Source organism: Sus scrofa, chromosome 1, assembly GCF_000003025.6.
Source record: "Sus scrofa isolate TJ Tabasco breed Duroc chromosome 1, Sscrofa11.1, whole genome shotgun sequence".
Classification (NCBI taxonomy): Eukaryota; Metazoa; Chordata; class Mammalia; order Artiodactyla; family Suidae; genus Sus; species Sus scrofa.
The window spans coordinates 11098994-11119895 of NC_010443.5; positions in this window are offsets into that span (position 1 = coordinate 11098994).

Below are 20902 nucleotides of genomic sequence, written 5' to 3' on the forward strand. Positions count from 1 at the left end.
AAACCACGTGAGACCTTACTAACTCTCCCTTAGGATATCGTTATTTTCTTTTAAAAATACATTTTTTAATCTATAAAACACTATCTCAAGATTTAAAATTTTGTCAAGCTTTCATTTGGGAAAAGTTAATCTTTCAAGTACTGGCATTTCCCTAAGCTGAAAAGGAGAGAATTTAAAATTATTGTTATTTTTTTCTTGCTTTTTTTTTTTTAGGGCCACACCCATGGCATGTGGAGGTTTCCAGGCTAGGGGTCTAATCAGAGCTACAGCTGCCGGCCTACACCACAGCCACAGCAATGCCAGACCCGAGTGGCATCTGTGACCTACACCACAGGTCATAGCAACACCGGATCCCTAACACACTGAGTGAGGCCAGTGTTCGAACCCACAACCTCATGGTTCCTAATTGGATTCATTTCCACTGCTCCATGATGGGAACTCCCCTAAAATTATTTTTAAAGAAAGAAAAACTTCAAGCTTTAGTAGTAGGTTGTTTAAAACTGGATCAGCCCTGTAGTAGTAGGTTACTCACTATTATTTGCATTTTTTTTTTTTTTTTTGAGTTAGGAAGGGAAAGCCTGTATATGAGGGAGGGGAGAGTCAGGAACACCTTGGAATATAGGGATTTTTAAATTACCATTGAATGCTGCGCTAGGCCAGAACTATCTGTCAGTAGGAAGTACTCTGGAGGCGCTCTGTACCTGTTTTCTGTGAGAGTAGGAGGAAAAGGAAGCCCTCATTTCAAGACATGTTTCCATGACTCCACCAGCAACAAAGGACCTTGAGTTGGAGGAAAAAGTGAAGGCATCTGAGTGGAGAGGCCTGAAAGTTCTCCTCTCAAACAAAGGCCAGTCCTTAGGACAAGCATCTTACGGGGCTGCCTCTACCCGGTGCTCTATTTGGAAAGGCCAGTGGTAACTGATGAATGTTCAGTTTTGTTCTCTTTATCCTTCTGGTAATATGAGAAATCAGTTTGTCTAGTTCTGATATTTAGAGTTTTCCTTTACGTTCTTGTGTTTTTCTCTAAAATCTATTTCTTGCGAGGAACACGGTCGGAACTGGTGTGCTTTTCACGGGGGACCTTGCTGTTCCTGCTGACTCTGTAAAAACCTGGTCTCTTCTAAAGATGCTTCTGCAACACCACATCCCCTTTGACGTGGTTAAACTTGAAAAAAACAAGGTACTTTCCTTCCAATTCACCTAAGTTTTATGGCAAGCATTTTTTCCCACTCCCTTAATTTAATTGGTCTTAACTGAGTAAAACTTTCTGCTCCTCCAAAAAAGAGATTGATATAATTTCCAGTAATTGCTGTCCATGCTAACATTTCTCCAAAAAATGCACAGATACCAAAACGTGAAGCCACAGCCTCGTGTGGCTTCTCAAGGAGATGCCGAGCACAACACAGGTGGCCCACAGCCCTGGAGTCCTCCATAGAGCTGACCGGGGGGTACTGTCACCTGGCTGCCACAGACCCCGTCGGACACCCCAGCAGTCCTCCAGGAAAGAAACCTGCTCTATCCTATGTCTTCTTTCGTGAACTGTCTATCCAACAATTGTCCCCATTTTTCTTCAACATTTAAATTTTCTCTAATTTCAAACTTGTAAAAGAAGTTGCAAGACTTTATAAGGAACTCACGTATAACCTTTACCCAAATTCAACAATCCTGTATGATTTGCCCCATTTGTCTCTCCCTTTCTCCCTCTCTTTTCCCGCCTACTCTCTTGCCCCTGCTCCCTTTCTCTCTCCATTTGAAACTGGAAATAGCAGGATTTTTATCCTGCCCCCCAATACTTTAATATTGACTTCATAAAAAGAAGGACATTCTCGGAGTTCCAGTCATGGCTCAGTGGTAAATGAATCCGACTAGGAACCATGAGGTTGTGGGTTCGATCCCTGGCCTTGCTCAGTGGGTTAAGGATCCGGTGTTGCCGTGAGCTGTGGTGTTGGTTGCAGACGTGGCTTGGATCCCACGTTGCTGTGGCTCTGGTGTAGACCAGTGGCTACAGCTCTGATTCGACCCCTAGCCTGGGAACCTCCATATGCCACAAGAGCAGCCCAAGGAAACGGAAAAAAGACAAAAAAAAAAAAAAAAAAGAAGAAAGACATTGTCTTATATAACAAAAGTATAATGATCAAAATCAGGAAATTTAATACTGATGTAATACGGATACATTTTCTATTTTAATACTATATCTGATATTAATATTTTAATACTGACACATTTTCTAACCTACAAGGCATATGGATATTTAATTTTGTCAATCATTCTAATATTATCTCTGTGTATATACACACAAGTACACAGCCAAACATATATGCATATATAAATATACAAATATACACACACCTGTATACATATATATATAAACCCACATCCACACATTTATACATTATATGTACACACTTCTCAGTCCAGGCTGTTATTGAGGAGTATGTATTGTATTTACATATAATACATACATTTACATATGAGGAGCAGGTGTCTCTAAAACCTCCTCCGTGTGGACAGTTCCTCTGTCTTGTCTTCACTGTTTTGAAGACAGTCATGCAGATGTTGTGTGGAATGTATCTCAGAATGAGTTTGTCTGATATTTCCTCACTATTAGATCATAAGTATGCTTCTTTTTTTGTTTTTTGGGTTTTTTTTTTTTTTTTTTGGTCAGGAGTACCACTGAAGTGCTGTGCCCTTCTTAGTGAATAATATGAGGAGACATAAGATGTCAATTTGTCCCAGTATCAGTGACAGTAACTTAGATTTCTTGGTAATTGAGAGCCTTCTACCCTAGAAAGGTATTATTTTCCTTTGGTAAATAATAAATAATTTGTGGGCAAACACCTTCATACTATGTAAATATCCCCTTCCTCATAAAACTTTCACTTAACAGTTTTAGCATGCAATGATGATTCCCTAGATCTACCATTCCCTTGATATTTATCACATTCTGCTGTAAGGAAGAGGTTTCCTTCAGCCTGTTTGTTGGATTGTTTATTTATTATTTGTATCAGAATGGATTGTGGAATTTTTTTATCCAGTAGAGTATAATCCATCACTATCATTGCTTAGGATCTTACTTTTTTCTGATCGTCAGTTCTTTGAGCCCCTTCTTAATTTCATGACACAAAAGAAGTTCCAGAAGCTTCATGTACTTTCCCTGCCCCATCTTTGGAATCACCTTCGCTCAAGGAGCCCTGGTCTTTTTAAGAAGAGGGTGGTGTTTGGGAACCAAGATCTCAGCATGAAGTATGCTCATTGTCATGGGCAGCTCATTGTGTCCAGCTCTTCTCATCAGAAAGATGTAGGAAAAGAGTGCAGTTTAGGAAATGTATCCACATACAGGCAATTGCTCATAACATCTGTGTATATTCGTCTCTTTAAAATCATGAGTTCATACTGATATCTCCAACTCCAATTTGACACCACTGGATGCATTCTATACTTTCATATTTAAAAACTTGTACTCCTCCAATGAAAAACCTATCAAATTTTCAATTCTTACCAAAAAAAGAAATCTTGTGAGATTATGGTTGGGATTTTGTTCAATCCATAAATCAAACTGAAAAGCATCTTCTTATTAAAATTGAACTTTCAGAGTTCCAGTCGTGGTGCGGTGGTAACGGATCTGACTAGGTTTTACGGGTTAGATCCCTGGCCTCGCTTAGTGGGTTAAGGATCTGGGATTGTGGTGAGCTGTGGTGCAGGTCACGGACACGGCTCAGATCGGCTATGGCTGTGGCATAGGCTGGAGTTGTAGCTCCAATTGGACACCTAGCCTGGGAACCTCCATATGCCGTGGATGCAGCTCTAAAAAGCAAAAAAAAAAAAATAAATAAATAAATAAATAAAAATAAAATAAAGAAATAATAACAAAAATTGAACTTTTATATCCACAAACATGGAATAGCTTTTCACATATTCACAACCCTTAAAATTTCAGCATTAGTTTTGAAATTTTTATTGTAGAGGTATTGTATTGCACACTTCCCATTAAATGCATTTATATTTATTTTGTATTTTTCATTCAATTTTAAGTGTTTTATTCATTTCCTTTTCTAACGGTTTCTTAGTTATTCTACAGAAAACCATAGCATTGTTAAATTCACTCACTATTCCTAGTAATTATTTTGCAACTTCTTAGGACTTTTCTCCTCATGTAAACAAATAGTCTATGAACAGAGAATTTCTCTTTTTTCCAATATAGATGCTATTTATTTATTTATTTATTTATTTATTTATTTACTTATTTTCTGCTTCATTCCACTGTTTAGAACCACTAGTTCAATGTCGGATAGAATTGGTGAGAATGTACATCCCTGCACTGCTCCCAGTCTTGGGGAAAGCATTCAGTGTTTGAATTATGTATAAGGTCAGCTGTAAGTTTCTCATAGATTTTTTAAAAAATTAGATTGAGGACGTTCCCTTCTTTCCCACTTTGCTAAGAGGTTGTTTTTGCTTGTTTGTTATTACAAATGTATGTTAAATATTTTCAAATGCTTCTTTGTCATCTCAAATGACATGATGACTTCTTTTTTACTCTAATAATGTGGCGAATGATAGAAATTGATTTTTGAAAGTTACACTACCTTGCTTTCCCGGGAAAAGTATCAATAGGTAGTGACGTATTGTTCTTTTCTTGTAACTGGATTTGATATACTCATATTTTTTCAGGACTTTAATATCTATGTTTATGATAGAAAATCTTCTCTTGTCTTGTAATGTATCTGTTCTCACTGTCAGATTAATACTTGTCTCACCCTTCATTTTCTATTTTCCATTCTCTTATGGAAGAGTTTGTATAAGACTGTAATTTTTCTTCCTTAAATGTGTGGCCCACATGGAGTGTTCTATGCGGGAAGGTTTAAAATTATGAATTCAACATTTTAACAAATATGTAAGACGTTCATGTTTTCTTCTTGGAACTGTCACGGTTTTTGTCAATTTAAACAAATTGTAAAAATCTCTTGATATAAAGTTGTTCATATTAACCTTAGTAGCCTTTTAAAGCATCTGTACAGGAGTTCCCGTCATGGCGCAGTGGTTAACGAATTCGACTAGGAACCATGAGGTTGTGGGTTCCGTCCCTGCCCTTGCTCAGTGGGTTAAGGATCTGGCGTTGCCGTGAGCTGTGGTGTAGGTTGCAGACGTGGCTCAAATCCTGAGTTGCTGTGGCTCTGGCGTAGGCCGGTGGCTAGAGCTCTGATTAGACCCCTAGCCTGGGAACCTCCATATCATGGGAGCGGCCCTAGAAAAGGGAAAAAGACAATCAATCAATCAATCAATCAATCAATCAATAAATCATCTGCACAATGTGCAGAGACCTAACCTCTGTCATGTCTGGCATAGTCATTTATGGTTCTCTCTCTCCCCGCCCCTCCACCCTTCACCTCCCTTCTTTCTCTCCTTTTTCTCTTGCTATGGGCTTATTATTTAAAAAAAAAAAAAAAATCTCTTCTCAGAACCACTTTTGTATTTGTTGATTTTCTCTATTGTTTGTCTGTTTTCTGTTTTGCTAATGTTTGCTCCTATTTTAATTCTATCCTTCCTGTGCTTAGTTTCATTTTAATTTGTTCTTTCTCTAATTTATGGAGTTTACAACTTAGAGCATTGACTTTCAACTTTTATACATTATGGATATAGGCCTTTAAAGCTATCAAGACCTGCCTAATTATAGCTATAGCTATATCCCACATATCTTTTTTTTTTTTTTTTTGTCTTTTGTCCTTTTTAGGGCTGCGCCCACAGCATATGGAGGTTCCCAGGCTAGGGATCCAATTGGAGCTGCAGCTGCCAGCGTACGCCAGAGCCACTCACTGCAAGGCCAGAGCCGAGCCGCATCTGCAACCTTCACTACAGCTCATGGCAACACCAGACCCTGAACCCACTGAGCGAAGCCAGGGATTGAACCCACAACCTCACGGTTCCTAGTTGGATTTGTTTCCGCTGCACCACCACGGGAACTCCTATATCCCACATATTTTAATGTGCTATGTTTTCATTATAATTCAGTTGAAGAAATTTTCTGAATTCTGTCGTGATTTATTCTTAATTTCACCAGTTATTTTAAAAATGTGTTTCTTGATTTCCAAATATTTAGGGTTTTTCCGTTTTTTTGTTAGTAATTTCTAATTTAATTCTTATCTGATTAGAAAATACACTTAGCAACATTGCAATCCTTTGAAATTTATTGAGACATATTATGGATTACAATTTAACTTCATTAACTTGTACTTAAAGAATGTGCATTCTATAGTTGCTGAGTGTATTATACAAAATATGTCTATTATGTTAATTAGTTCGTAATGCTATTCAAATCATTATATTGTTTCACAATTTTGTCTATTTGGTCTATCAGTAACTGAGAAAGGAGTATTAAACTCAAGCTGTAATTATAGATTTATCTATTTCTGCTTTTCTTGTCTTCTCTTCATGTGTTTTATTTTATTTATTTATTTAGTCTTTTTGCCTTTTTCTAGGGCCACACCTGTGGCATGTGGAGGTTCCCAGGCTGGGGACTAATCCGAGCTACAGCTGTTGGCCTATGCCAGAGCCACAGCAATGTGGGATCTGAGCTTCATCTGCAATCTACACCACAGCTCATGGCAACACCGGATCCTTAACCCATTGAGCGAGGCCAGGGATCAAATCCGCAGCCTCATGGTTCCTTTTGGGATTCGTTAACCACTGAGCCTGAGCTGTGACGGGAGCTCCTCTTCATGTGTTTTAAAGGTCTGTTTTAAATGCACACATTTTAAGATTGTTCTGCCTTCATGATGAATTGACCCTTTTATCATTACCAAATATTCCCCCCTATTGTTAATGTTTATAGAATATTTCTCTATTGTATTATCTCTGATATCTATGAAACATTTCTATTTGTCTATGATATCAATTCATATATAATTCACCTTATATTAATACAGGCGCTTCCTGTATTACTCCAAAGTTTTTATGATTGGTGTTCTTTTTCTATGCACTTACTTTAACCCATCTTCATATCAAAATGTTTCTCTTATAAACAGCATGCTTTTGGATTTTGCATTTTTTATCTAGTGTTACTATCTGTGCCTTTATGTTGGTGTGTTTATTACATTTACATTTAATGTAACTATTAATGTGTTCATGTATAAGTCCTCCATCCTGCTATTTGTCTTCCACTTATTCCATCAGTTCTTTTTGTTGCTCTCTTCTTACCTTCTTTGGCATAACTCATATGTTTTTATTATTGAATTTAATCCCCTTTTGGCTTTTTAGCTATTTTTTATTATTTTAATAATTTCTCCAGAAATTACAATATACATCTTTAAAATACATGCTCTATTTTCAACTAATAGATTTCTTCATATACAATGAAGATATTTCCATCATTCCTATGTAAGTACCTTATAACTGTGTAATTTTATTGAACGCCACTGCCCTCTGGTGTGCTCTTGTTATCACATATATTAATGTTTTGCTCTGCATATGTTATAAACCCTATAATATAGTGTTATTATTCTATTTTGACAATCGGTAGTCTATCAAAGATATGACAAACAAAAATAATTAAGTTAGTTTATATTTACCATATTTACCATTTCCTTGTGTCTGTTTTTTTCTTATTTCTGTAGTTTTAGGCTTCCATTTAATATTATATCCTTTTGGTATGAAAATTTTTCTTCAGCCTTTCTCATGGCACAGGTCTATTTGTTATTAATTTGCTTAACTTTTATCTATCTGAAAGTATCCTTATTTCATTTTCAGTTTTTGAAAAATATTTTTGCTGCATATGGACTTCTCATTTACAGTATTTTTTTCCTGCTCTTTAAACATTGTCTCCTGGATTCTGTTGATTTCTGATGTGAAATAAGCAATTACCCTTTTTTACCTCGTTTTATTAAAAAATAATTGATATGTATCACTGGATAGACTTAAGCCATACGGCAAGATGGTTTGATGTACACACATTGTGAAATGATTGCCACAGTGGGTCAGCTAACATCCACCCATTCTTTTCAGATTTACTTTCTTAATGACTTTTCTATACCATATACAGTGTTAACTATAGTGACCACATTGTATATTACATCCCTAGTACTTATTTTCTTATAACTAGAAGTTTACACCTTTGAACAACCTTCCTCCAATTCCCCCTCCACCCACTCTTTGATGCTGTTAGCCGAACATCTGATCTCTTTTTTATACAAGTTTTTGATTTTGCTTTTGTTTTGGACTCCACATATAAGTGAGATCAGGTAGTATTTATCTTTCTCTGTCTGACTTATTTCACTTAGCATAATGCCTTCAAGGTCAATCCATGTTGTTGCAAATGGTAACATTACCTCATTTTTAATGGCTGACTGCTCTCTCTCTCTCTCTCTCTATATATATATATACACACACACATATATATGTATATATGTATATATTCCACAACTTCTTTATTCTTTCATCTATTGATGGTCAGTTAAGTTTGTTTCCATGCCTTGGCTCTTGCAAGTAATGAAGTAATGCTGCTATGAACATGTGGATGGAGATACATTTTCTTTTCCTTTTTTCTTTTTTTTTTTCTTTTTGCTGCCTATGAAATTTCCTGGGATAAGGGTGGAATTGGAGTTGCAGCTGCAGGTATGCCACAGCCATGGCAATACCAGATCTGAAGTCTGCAACTTATGTTGCAGCTTGTGGCAATGCTGGATCCTTAACCCACTGAAGGAAGCCAGGCATCAAACCCACATCCTCATGGATACTATGCTGAGTCCTTAACCCACTGAGCTACCATGAGAACTGTCATAATGATATCTTTTCGAGTTAGTCCTTCCTTCCTTTCCTTCCTTCTTTCTTTCTTTTCCTCCCTCCCTCCTTCCTTCCTTCCTTCCTTCCTTCCTTCCTTCCTTCCTTCCTTCTTTCTTTTTTTCTGGGGCCGCACCCATCGCATATGGAGGTTTCCAGGCTAGGGGTCTAATCAGAGCTGTAGCTGCTGGCCTACACCACAGCCACAGCAACGCCAGATCCAAGCTGCGTCTGCAACCTACACCACAGCTCATGGCAACAACAGATCCTTAACCCACTGAGCAAGGCCAGGGATTGAACCCACAACCTCATGGTTTTAGGCAGATTCATTTCTGCAGTGGCATAACGGGAACTCCAAATTTAGAGTTTCTGTTTCCTCTGGGTATATTCCCAGGAGTGTAATTGCTGGGTCATATGGTAGTTCTATTTTTAAATTTTTGAGGATCCTCTATAACGTTTTCCATAGTGGCTGCACCAATTTACAGCCCCACCAACACTGCACAGGATTCCTTTTTGTCCACATCCATGCCAGCATTTGTTCTCTCTTGTCTTTTTGAAGGTGGCCATTCCAACAGGCATGAGGTGATATTTCATTATGGTTTTAATTTACATTTCCCTACTGACTAGTGATGTTGAGCATCTTTTCATGTACTTGTGAAGCTTTCATATATCTGCTTTTGAGAAATGTCGCTTCAGATTGATTGCCCTTTTTTCATCTGGGTTATATTTCGTTTTTTGCTATTGAGTTGTATAAGTACTTGTACACTTCAAAAATTAACCCCTATTCACATATATGGTTTGCGAATGATCTTTTCCCAATCCATAGGTTGTCTTTTCACTTTGTCGATGGTTTCTTTTGCTGTGCAAAAACTTTTGAGTGTAATGTAGCCCTACTTGTTATTTTTTAATTTTGTTGCCCGTGTTTTAGGTGTGCATCCAAAAAATCATCATCAAGACCCAAGTCCAGGACTTTTACTCTTCTGTTTTCTTCTAGGAGTTTCATGGCTTTATGTACTATATTTAAGTCTCGATCTTGTGTTAGTTTGTCTGTGTGTGTGAATAGTAAACCTTGTTGTTTTCCTCTGTGTAGATTATCTTTTGCCTCCGACAGCTTTAAATCTTTTCTCTTTACGTTTGGTTCCAAAAGTTTGATTTTGATGTGCCAGGGTGTGACTTTCCTTGTGTATTTACTGTTTAGGGTTTATTGAGTTTCCTGGATCATAGAGTTTTCTGATTTTTCTTCAATTTGCTAAAGTTTTTTTTTTTTTTAACATATTCCATTTGTTTTTTCTGGCATTTCAGTTTCACACAAGTTAGACCACTTTATAATACTCTCCAGGCCCCTGAGTCTCTTCATTATTTGAAATCTTTTTTTTTCTCTCTGTACTTTAGTTTATATAATTTCTGTTGCCCTATTGTGACAGTTATCCACTTATTGCTTCCAGCTCCAAATTTTCCCTTCAATACCCTCTTTATAATAGTGGATGGCATTCTTACAGCATTTCTCCTTTGCACTGAGGATTATATTAAGCTTCTCAGTAGTTAGCGCTGAAAAGACACTGGGAAGGAAGGGAGCTTCTCTGGTTGGTCTGACTGCTGTATAGTTGGTCAGCGATGCAGATATGTGGCCATTTAATGGTGCTTTGCCCTAATCATATGCACCAAATGCGCAATCTCTTAGTGACCTTGCAACCCTAGCCCAGGCTGGTGGTCACCTTCTCATAGCCCTTCCAATATGCTTTAAGACTTCTAAACACAGCATCGACCTGGCTCCTTCAGGGTGCCTGCTCCTTTACCCCATCACCCTGGAAGTGTGTCTTCTGTGAGTCTCTTGCTGCAGACACTACACATTCACACCCAACCACCTTTAGCAGGATCCCAACTCTTTCTGTGAACCAGTTCACTGGCTGCAGCTCATTTATTCCCTATAGGTTTAACTCTCACTGCTTTTCCAGTGCAGACCTGGCTTGCTCTAAACACTCGCTCACCATCTGTGGCTCACCTGTACCACAGTTTTTTCCTGATGGCTTGATGACTGTTGGCCAGGTTTGGCCTGCAATATTCAGCAAATTCCTCTGCCATCCAGTGGACTGCAACCGTACCTTTCCCAACAAGGTCTGAACCTCCATCCTCAGGAAGGGATTCTCCCAAGTTTATCTTTCTTTGCCTACCTGTTCTAACCCTTGAGAATTATTTTACATCTTATAATTTTCTATAACAGCTTAATTCTTCATATATATCTTCCCCTGTTTGAATCACTGTGTAATTTCTGTCTCTCTCTCCTTTTTTTTTTTTTTTGGTTTCTGCACCTGTGGCATATGGAAGTTCCCATTTAGGAGGTCCAATCAGAGCTTCAGCTGCTGGCCTATACCACAGCCACGGCAATTCCAGATCTGAGCCCTTACCCCACTGAGCAGGGCCAGGGATTGAGCCCACATCCTCATGGATACTAGTCAGGTTCTTAACTCACTGAGCCACAATGGGAACTCCTGATTTCTCTCTCTTTACTAGACCCAGACTGATACACCTGTTTTCAAATGTATTGATCTTTGTTCACTGAAGTTCAATTTGCTGTTAAATCCATCCACTACCATTACAATTACTATTGCATTTCATTATATTTTGAAATAATAGAATTTCAATTGCTGTGGTTTTTATTTCTTGGTTAGGATGTGCTATTTGTTTACTCATTGTGTAATATCTTTTTTTCTTTACATAAGTCTAGAAATTGTAATTTATATGTTCAATATTGTTTGCATTACACTTTTGAACTTCCGTATTACATTATCTTTCTCTTTTTTTTTTTCTTTTTCTTTTTTGGCCACATTCATGGCACAGGGAAGTTCCCAGGCCAGTGACTGAATCCAAGACACCGCTGTAACCTATGCCACAGCTGTGATGATACTGGATCTTTAATCCACTGCTCCACAGTGGGAACTCCTACACTGTCTTTCTTTAAGGACTGTTGTCTTTTGTTCTGGCATGATTTATCCTGTTGAGTGTTGATTTGAGGTTTTGATATCTTCTATCTAAGACTATCATAGCTATACTCATAAGGGACCACCTTTCTGAGACCTCAACCTCCACTCTGGCTACTTGAAAGCTTATATCTCACAGCACTGTCCAAATGTTATATATATATATATATATATTTTTCAGTTCATAACCTCCAAGTAGCTATTCTACTAGATATCATCATTTCACACATGCTCAGCTTGGTATTTGGCAAAAGATTCAAGGGATCTCTTGCAATTTGCTGGAGTTTCTTCTCTATACCACTTCCTTCTTCCTGAGAACTTGCTTCTCAACAGCTCCCTCATCTGCCTGAGTTCCAATTTCTATTTCCTCCACCAGCAGAGACCATGGCTGTCTTTTCGGGTTTCAAATGCCAGTGCTGGGTTTTCAGAGAACTCCTGGACAGAAAGCAGAAATTAACTTTGAGTATTCCTTATGCATTTCGATTTTTTCAAAGGTCACAACCTTGATTAACCAGAAAACAATTGCTTCATATATGTTCAAATTTATGGCTTTTTTAAAATGGTAAGGCCCATGACCATTTTTAAACTATAGTTGGAACTTGAAATTTTTTTCTTTTTTTTTTTTTGTCTTTTTGCCTTTTCTAGGGCCTCTACCGCAGCATATGGAGGTTCCCAGGATAGGGGTCTAATTGGAGCTATAGCTGCCAGCCTACACCAGAGCCGCAGCAACGCGGAATCCAAGCCGCGTCTGTGACCTACATCATAGCTCACGGCAACGCCAGATCCTTAACCCACTGAGCAAGGCCAGGGATCGAACCCGCAACCTCATGGTCCCTAGTCAACCTCTGTGCCACGACCGGAACTCCAAAATTACTTTCTTTTAAAGTCAGCTGGCGTGTGTGTGTGTGTTTTAGATTTCGTATAGTCAAATAAACTCACCACATTGTAAAATTTAGGAAAACAAACAGAAAAGCATACAAAAGAAAATCATTGGTAATTCCAACACTCAGAGATAACTATTGTAACCCTTTTATATTTCTGTCTTTTGGTATATATGTATGGACATATTTGCATGGAAGTATACGTAAATAAGATTGAGTTTATATGATATCTACTGTTTTTATAACTGTTTTTTTTTCACTCCAACTTTATTATGAACACTTTTTAATGTCATAAAGTAATTTTCCACAACCAACAGCACAGCATAATTTTAGACTACTAAATCCTTCCTGAAATGCAAACACTACCAATAGAATTATAGATGGTTTAGTACCTGAAGTTTTCCTTCAGAATTTAAATGGAAAAATTTCAAGTGAATTAATCTATAGTTTATGTATACCTGCTTTTTTTCCCTTCTCATTCAGTCTAGTATTTTCTATAAGCCATGTATTCTTACTGCACTTGTAAAACTAAGCTAAAAACCCTGTAACTGGGTAATTTCCAGTGCCAGATTGGTAAAACTGCAGAGGTTTATGGTACACAGTCCAACACATCAAACGGCTTGGTTTGGGTTCATTGCCTAAGTTACCATGGCATCTTCCAAAATCATAAAAACCTGCAATATAATTGAAGCTTTAAAGGGAGGAAGCTGTCCTCAATTCAGAAGTAATAAAAGGTCAATCTGTTTCACTGCTGCCTGCTTTAAAAATCTTTAGAATAGACCGAAAAGTACCTTTTAGCTCCTTTTCTCTCCCTTCTCCTCTCTTTCACACATATATACACAGACTTAGATGTTAAAATCACAACAAATAGAATTTTACATAAGTCCACATTTTTCAGTGTTTATTGGAAAGTGTAAATGAAAGAGTTCGGATGCTTCACTGCGCAAAAGCCACCTCTGAACTAATTTCACAGGCAAGACCACAGCTGCTGTTCACCCAGCTTTGAATTGGCTCAATATATCCTGCCTGTTTGGGTGGATGTTATTGACTTGCCTCATTTGTCTGTGATAACAGGATCTTTTTAGAGAAAGAAACAGAAGGAAGGAGTAGGGATGGAAGAAAGGAAGCAAAAGGAAAGAAAATAATTTGAAATTGTTACACCGATCCAGTAGGACATTTCTCATGGTGTCTCTGTTTTGATTAGACTTTTTGGTACTATGAATCTGAATAGGTTTCCTGTGTCTAAGTTACTGATCAACTTCAATAATACATTCAGTTTTGCTCATATAGACTCACCCCATACCCCCAACAACTCCATTCCTTTTATTTCAGAGGAAATCAGTGGATTTTATATGGGAGATTTTGATTCATTCAGTTTTTATTCATGGTATTTTGTTCCTAAGCACATTCTTTTCTATAAGGACTGCATATTTCATCATTTAATTTTGCTTTGCTCAAAGAAAATATCAACCCAAATGACTGAAAATGACATGATGCATCATCCACGTTTAAGGAAGTCTCAAGCAAAAAGACCCCTGCTTTTGTAGTGAAGATTAAATTTGTCAGAAATGACTGTCTGTTCAATCATGAATCAGATGATGACATACACGAGGATGTCATAACATCATGCTAATTCCCATTTCAAGCTATGACTTAAACCCAGTATTGCAAAACATATTCTATAGACTCTAATTCATTCTGGAAATAGAGTCAAAGCATAACGATCACTTTCCTTATGCTTTTTTTTTCAAACTTGATATACACATTTCATAGTCAATACATTTAAATGCATATACACACACGTATGTTACAAAAAGAAATCAAAAAGTCACCACACGTGTCACTCAGATGTTAGCTAAACGGAGTTCCCATCCTGGCTCAGTGGTTAACGAATCCAACTAGGAACCACGAGGTTGCAGGTTTGATCCCTGGCCTAGCTCAGTTGGTTGAGGATCCAGCGTTGCCATGAGCTGTGGTGTAGGTCACAGATGCGGTTTGGATCTGGCATTGTTGTGCTGTGGTGTAGGCCAGCAGCTGTAGCTCAGATTGGAACCCTAGCCTGGGAACTTCCATGTGCTACAGGTGCAGCCCTAAAAAAAAAAAAAAAAAAAAAAAAAAAAGAAAAGAAAAGAAAAGGAAAAAAAGGTGTTAGCTAGAAGGACCTGCCCTTTAGGATATACATGAGATTGATTAAATTTTATCTTCTATAGTTTGTGAAAAGTTTGTCCATTTCTTAAGACCTCGAAAAATTCCCAGAAAAATTAGGACTTTATGATCAGTTCTGCTTTGGGGATTTTGTTCTGTTTTGGCCATTTTCCCATTCCACACATATGGAAGTCACTTGCCCATTCATCTCAGCTCTTCTTCCTCTCCTGGTTCAGAGTGTTGGAGACCCCAGACCTCGCCTTCTGACATCTCTTCTCCATCTCTGCTCACTCCTTGTCATCTCCTCTAGCAGATACCCTTAAATATCATCCACGTGCTGATGTATAGATGTCCCATGACAGCTGTAACAAATGACCACACATTTAGTGGCTTGAAACAATAGGAGTTTATTCTCTCACAGTTATGGAAGCCAGAAATTCATGGATGAGGATCACTGGAATGAAATCAAGGTATCAGCAGGGCTATGCTCGCTCTGGTGTCTCCAAGGAAGAATCCACTCCTGGCTTCACTCACGTTCTGGGGCTGCTGGCACTCCTTGGATAGTGGCCACATCACTGCACTCTCTGCCTCCTCCTCTTCTGCAAGTGAGAACTCTGCATCTGCCTCTCCAGCAAGAACACTATGATGGCACTTAGGGTCTACCTTGACAATCTGAAAGAATCCTTCCTTCATCCATGATCCTTCATCATATCTACGAAGACCCCTTTTCTCTAGAGGGTGACATTTATAGGTTCCAGGGGTTAGGACCTGACAACTTTGGGGGTCATTTCTAAGCTTCCTAATCTGATCATTCAAAAGCACATGCCTGCAATGCCATGTCTCAACACTCAGATTAGAGTAAGGTCACAGGCCACCAGGTCTCTTGTGATATCTGTCTGACCTCATCTGCCACCATCTTCCCACCATCCATGAGGCTCCACCACATGAGCCTCTCTGCTTTTCTATAGTCGGGGACCCTAGAACTTGCTTTCTCAACTTGATGCCTCTCTTCAAAGGCCACCTCCACTGGGAAGTGGCCTTATATCCTTCTCCATCTGCCTGCCTAACTCTCCTCTTGCTCTTCCCTCCCCACCCCTGTCTTTCCCACCATCATCCCATATCTGCCCTGCACCCCCTCTTCCTACAAAATCACTTACACTTCTAAAAGGATACTTCTAAGTTTACGGTAAGCACATCACAACACACAAAACACATAAGAAGTTTTATGCCCATGACTAGAGCAATAGAATAGAGTTACTACTGACTAATTAACAACCCAATTATCATATAACATTTCATGCACTTATTAAAGTGAAATGCTTATTACAGAAACAAGCCATAGGCATCATTAAGAGGAATAATATACCGTTTGTCCTAGTCTATTTTAAAAATATGTCTGTGTTGAAAGAGCCAGCCCTAGATATAAATAAATGTGTGCCTTTGGAGACCTAGTGTCACCCCTCTCTGAGTTCTTCCTTTAATGCAGAGCCCTCCTGACAAGGACTCTGTGTGACGACGGCAGTCACACATCCACAAAGTCAGACCTGGACAACAGATAGTTTCAAGAAGATTCCTTCTTGGAGTTCCCATTGTGGCTCAGCAGATTAAGAACCCAACATTGCGTATGTGAAAATGTGCGTTTGATCCCTGGCCTCACTCAGGGGGCTAAGGATCTGGCACTGCTGCAAGCTGCAGCATAGGTTGCAGATGCAGCTCAGATCCAGTGTTGCTGTGGCTGTGGCAAAGGCCAGCAGCTACAGCTCCAGTTTGACCCCTAGCTTGGGAACGTCCATGTGCCACAGGTGCAACAATTAAAAAAAAAAAAAGATTCCTTCTTGAATCCAAAATCTCAAAGTAGGCACTGAAGAAAAATGGATGTGTGTATATATAAAAATGAATCACTGTTTTTGCATAGCAGAAATTATTGCAGCATTGTAAATCAACTATACCTCAAAAAACTTGAAAAAATGAAAAAAATTAAAACAAAATATAAAACCTATTTTTTTGTGCATACTATTTGTTTGTTTGTCTTTTTGCCATTTCTAGGGCCACTTTCACAGCATATGGAGGTTCCCAGGCTAGGGGTCTAATCAGAGCTGTAGCCACTGGCCTACGCCAGAGCCACAGCAACGCCACTGAGCAAGGCCAGGGATCGAACCTGAAACCTCATGGTTCCTAGTTGGATTAATTAACCACTGAGCCACGACGGGAACTCATTGCAAAATTAAAAGAAAGCCTCCCTATAATCATCACCTTATTTGTTTTTATTATTTATTTATTCATTTATTTTTTTGTTTTTTTGTCTTTTCTTAGGGTGGCACCCACGGCATATGGAGGTTCCCAGGCTAGGGGTCTAAGCTGCTGGCCTACTCCACAGCCACAGCAAAGCCAGATATGAGCTGCATCTGTGACCTACACCACAGCTCATGGCAACACTGGATCCTTAACCCACTGAGCGAGGCCAGGGATGGAACCCGCAACCTCATGATTCCTAGTCAGATTTGTTTCCGCTGCGCCGCGATGGGAACTCCACCTTATTTGTTTTTAAATAGGATTTTGTAAAAGTCATCAGCTAAGGGAAAGATTATCCTTGCTGTTGAGGTTTGGGCACCTGAACTCATGTAAACTGACTTGGAAGGCCTTCTCTGACCAGAGATAGTGGTGTCCTTTCTTTGTGCTTCTAGAACATCCTGAACCCACCTTGTCAAAGAATCTGACAGATGGCACCACAATTGTCAGCTCACTTCCCTCTTGCCACCAATGCATGACCTGTGTAAGGGGAGGGAACATGTCTATTTTTTTCTCAGACAATTTTGAGACTCTGGTAAATTCCTGGCACAAAGCAGGTGCTCAGTGACCATGTGAAGCCACGAGCAAACAAGCAAGTAACCCAGCTAGCTGGATATATTGAGAGGCCAGGGGTCTATCAAAATCATACTGCTTTTTAATATTCTTGTTTTATTGCAGTCCAGACAGATTCGCAAGCATTTTGTAGATGTGGTCTGTAAAAGCTGGATTGAATTTATGTTAGTAGCTGCAAATTCCAAAAAAATGGAAAAATGAAGCAGATGTTTAGGAAGTTGAATGGTGCAGGGGGGCTTATGGTAAATAACAAGCTGGATCTCAGTGACAAAGCTTGTCTAGTCTTGCCTTAGAAATTTGTGGCAATGATTCTTAGAACAGACTGAGGCAGATACGAAGAGAAAAATAAGCGTGATTCTACTAGTGCTTAAAAATTATTAAATCCGATAAAAAGCAGATTTCGAGGTTCACAAGCCTTTATAATGCCCGAGCAGGAAAGATGATTCCTTCACATTAACTTCCTCTCACTGAGGGGGAAATAAATAAAAGTTCAGATGAGCTATTTTTATTCTCCAGGTGAATTCCTAGTCTTTATCGACTTAGCATCCAAAATAAAGCCCAGCCATCTCCTCTTTGAACAAGGCCTAGAAGTTCAATGTCATCTGGAGTAGGTCTTTGCTGGCTGAGACCCACACAAAGCAAATAGCAAAATCACAATTCCCGAGGCTGTCAAGAGTGACCAAGATCTTCTGTCTCTAGGTCATTGCTGTTTGGGATAATCATGGAACTACCCTTATGTGACCCCAAGCAGGGCAAATCGGAGTTTTAAAGAATTGATTGTTGCTTTGACTTGTTAGAGCTCTTCATTTCTAAAATCCAAAGGAAGACCCTGTAGTTACAAACTAAGTGAATCAGACAATTGGATAAATATACACACAAAGAACCAAGCCCACTGGGGACCAAAACGGCTCTACTTGGGAACACTGTAATTTTTAACTTGCATAGCTGCAAAAGGGGCAGTGAATCCTAAATGATTCTTTTTTTTTTCTTTGTTGAAATCACAGTGCATAAAGTCATCTCTTATGCTGCGAAGCTAGTGAGTGACTGATGTTATTTCTTCCTATATTAAAGGACGTTTTCTGAAAAGATGATTGCTGGTTGACCCTACGCCCCTCACACTGATTCAGGCATTATCAGCCTTTGGTTAAGGGCTGTCGCCACTCCCAGTCACTCATGGCTCCTCATTCTTGCTGCAGGATCAGCGTGAGGTTTATCGTGGAAACCAAGCCACCCTATGGCTGACTGCTGGGTGCCCACACCTCCTGTTGGCTCTGTTGCCTCCCAGTTAATGATGACTGTGCCATACGTGCCTAGACTGCCTCCCTGTGTCCTTGAGAGACTCTCTTCTGCTTCCACTCCAGTCACAGTGCTCTTGCGGGTGGACTCCAGAGGCCCGGGGGCAGCCACTTTTATGCTTTATTGATTGTTGGGCCATGTTATTTGCTTCCCGCTCTTTCTTCCCATAAAGCTTGGGATTGGTAAATGCAGAGAGCTCCTAGTTTATAATAGGGCTGTGTTTCAAAGTTAACTTGTAAAGCTGTTGGAACGTGGTGAAAAATTTCCTCTGGAAACAAGGTAAAACAGGTTGGTGAGGTACTCTCTTCAGCCTCGAAGCAGCCCAGGTAGAACTGAAATAGTATGCATCCGCAATGAAAAAAAGTCCTGACATTGATGCAAAAGTATTTCAAGCTACATATAATGAAGGCGGGGCCCCAGGCTATATGACCCATTTAACGATAGCTGGATGAAACAGGCTAAAAGAGGCTGGGGCAAAATTTCAAACCTCAAAGCCCCACGGAGGCTCTGGGAGAAATTCTAGTGAGGTTGAGAAAATGCAGTATTTGGTCGTATCCAAAGAAACTGAAACATCACAAGGGTTCCTGTGTGAATGCGTCAGGAAAGGAGAACAGGGTAGCTGCATGGATGGTTTCAGGACAATCATGCGCCAACACATGAAAATGCCGTAGCCAGTGATAATGGCAGCAGAAAGGTCGGCAGGGTGAGTGTATAAAGGACTAGGGATCCAAGAAGCTCACCCTCTGAACCCTGAGACAGCAAGCAAGCTATTGTGTTCGTAGCAAGAGACGTTCTCTCACTAAAGCCTGTTTTTATACAGTGTTTCCCAAACTTTCCTGATCATGAGAATTATTTGAGCCACTTGCCAAAATGCAGATTGCCTTTGAGAGTTACTGAACCACAATCTCATAGTTATAAGTACTAATCAGCGTAGAGCCACACCTGTCATGAAAATGCCACTTGACTTCTTTGGTCTTTCCCCCTAAAGCCCATAATCCAGGTCTAACGACTAGAAAAACATCAAACAAATCTAAATTGAGAGGCACTCTACAAAATATCTCACAAGTACTTCTCAAAACTGTCATGGTGACCCAAAGAAAAGGCATGACTGAGAAGCCGGTTTCTCGTTGAAAACACAGAGTTGGATCTTTTATTTTTTATCCACTCTCTAACAACCTTTCTCTTTTAATTGGCGTTTTTAAACCATTCACATTTAAAGCGATGGTTGGTATAGGTGGATTAAGATCTATCATGCCTGTAACTTTTCTCTTCCTTTGTTCCTTGTTTCTTTTTTCTTTCTTTTTCTGCCTTCTCTAATTTCAACTGAGCATTTTAGAGGATTCTATGTCTTCCTAAGCATATCAATTATACTCAATTTTATTTTTATTTTTTTAGTGAAACTCAGCGTCCATATATGAAAAATGGAATACTTCCTAGATTATAGGCTTCTTGTGAGAATTAGAAACAATGTAATAAGCTACATATTAACTTTTCATTCCTTTTGTTGTAGCTAATGCTTACTTCCTACTACTGGTGTATAAGCACTAATTTTGTATTGGCTGATTTCGTCTACATAAACTTTATTGAGATGGATACTAATTCTTTATAAATGAAGAAATGAGGCATAGAGAAATTAAGTAGGTCTCACAGGTAGTAAAGGAGGGAGCTGGCATTTGAATCCAGGTAATGTGGTGCCAGAGTCTATGCTTGTCTTTCACACTCTGAAGGGATTTCTGCAGTGTGTTTAGAGGGCAGTGAATAGGTTAATTTGACTGTTGAGTAGTTTGTGTTGTGGTAAAGTTGGACAAAAATTAGCATGTATTCAAAATACATTAGATTGAGTAATAGAGGATAGAAATCGTATTAGAAGTAAAGACTGTATAAAATTAAAAAGTAGAGTTGTTTAAAAATCTGTGTACATGAGACTTTTAGCTAGCTGAAGTAAATTTATATTCAACTGAAAAATTTGTT